Source organism: Motacilla alba, chromosome 2, assembly GCF_015832195.1.
Source record: "Motacilla alba alba isolate MOTALB_02 chromosome 2, Motacilla_alba_V1.0_pri, whole genome shotgun sequence".
Lineage (NCBI taxonomy): Eukaryota > Metazoa > Chordata > Aves > Passeriformes > Motacillidae > Motacilla > Motacilla alba.
In genome coordinates, this window is record NC_052017.1 from 38,294,378 (window position 1) to 38,296,432 (window position 2,055).

Below are 2,055 nucleotides of genomic sequence, written 5' to 3' on the forward strand. Positions count from 1 at the left end.
AAGTTCTTAATTTTCTTTGGGACCTGTGCATCTTGGATTCCCAGTGGATGTTAAATTTAGTTTCTGTTGACCATAGCTCTCCAACATGTAATGACACATTTTTCTTCTGGACTCCTTTAGCAAATGTCACAGAATCACAGAATGTCCTGAGTTAGAAGGGACCCACAAGGATCACCAAAGTCCTGCTCCTGGCCCTGCAGAGGATAGCCCCAAGAGTCACCCCACGTGCCCAAGAGTTTTGTCCAAACATTTTCTGAACTCTGTCAGGCTTGGACCTGTGACCCCTTCCCTGTGGAGCCTGTTCCAGTGCCCAACTGTGCTCTGGATCAAGAATCTTTTCCAAATATCTAGCCTAAATATGATGTTGCTTAGATAAAATACCAGCAAGCAAGATGGGGTGGAGGGAAATGAGAGTCAGATATTCTTCTCGACAACACTATATGTACACAGGGTGCCTTAGGTCTGAATGTAGTGTGTTATTCCTTAGAGCTGCCAGCATGTTACTGGTAAAGGGATCTAGTCCCACTGGTAAAATTAGTTAGTTTTGAGGAGACAAATTATTTATCTTGAGCTGGAGAAAGGAAAATCAAGGTACTCTAACTCAATTTATACCATTGGTTTAGAGCTATGGGTAAATGAATAGTCTTCAATAGTTTATATAACAGAGAAATATCTTTCAGAGGTTTGTGCTGTGCAGCCATCATTTTAATGAGATAATGTTGACCAGCTGTATTCTTTTTCAATTGTGTTTACACTGAACACCTCACCCATGTTTACTGCAGGCAAATAATCTTGTGGAAAGCCAAGCAATTTCAGTTTTTGAACACAGGGAAGTATTTAATGTAATTATATTTCCTTCTAAAACAACCAACAGCTTGGAAACATGGGAAAGTACTTGTGGATAAGTACTTGAATACTGCTGCTATGATTGTTTTTCCCATAATGTATCTCTTTTAAATAACGAAACTTCGTTATTGGCATGATAATCTGGTAAGACGTTAAACTTCAAGCCTCTTAACAGGGAGGATATTGTCTCATATTATATATAAATTACAGTTTATGCACTACATTTTGTAATTTACAATTATTGTCTTCTATCGTCTACAAGCAATTACACTTACAGTAGGCAGGTTGTAACAACAGTACTGAGACAGCCTTGCTTCCTATAAACTAGTGTCCTACATCTTCTCCAAAATCACCTCTGCTCACTGTCTTTCCTCTTTCATAAATCCCTCTGCTGTTGTATCTGTAGCTGCCTCTCCCTTATCTCACTGCCCTTACTCTTTTCAGATCATTAACTCACCTTCAAAACCTCCCTGATGTATCCACCAGACCATCAGCTCCCTCCTGTGTCGCCCTTCTGTAGTTTATTTTTGCCTCCAGGTGAAGAAAAGTCTGCCAGGACTGGCTGGCAGTTGCTAAGTGGTTAGCCAGGTCTCGGCCCGTGTGCTACCAAACACCAAATCCCACATGAACAGAATTTCCTCTCCTCAGCAGCAGCAACAGAGAAATCTCTGTTCTCCATCTGGTCATGACATTCACAGAACTTGTAACAACTTACATCTTTGAGACTTTTCACAAATTTAATTGAAGATAACCAATGGATTAAAAAGTTAATGTGGAAGGATAATCAGCAGAAAAGGATAATACAGCCATGCCAGCTTTATATGTGGAGAAAATGGAACTAAATTTGACTTCTATAGCTGCAAATTGAAATGTGAAACTTGAAAAGGAGGAGGAGTTCTTTTCAGTTCTTTGGTTTTTTTTAGATGCAATGAAACCTTAACTATCCAGTGTGGTCAAGATCTCTTTCCTGAAAGACTCCTGACTATTATATTGCCTGTCTCCCTGCCTGGAAATTTAAGACATAAACTTCTGAAATCTTACCATTATTTTTCTCAGCATATCACTTGTAAGAAATTCTGAAGGCATTTTCACTGGTGTAGAATAAAGCCAAACGGAGAAGGCAAGGCTATTATAATAAAAAATACAGCATTTTTCATAAATTTGTGGATGTAAAAATACAAGATAGTGGAGTTGACTTGAACTCCTACA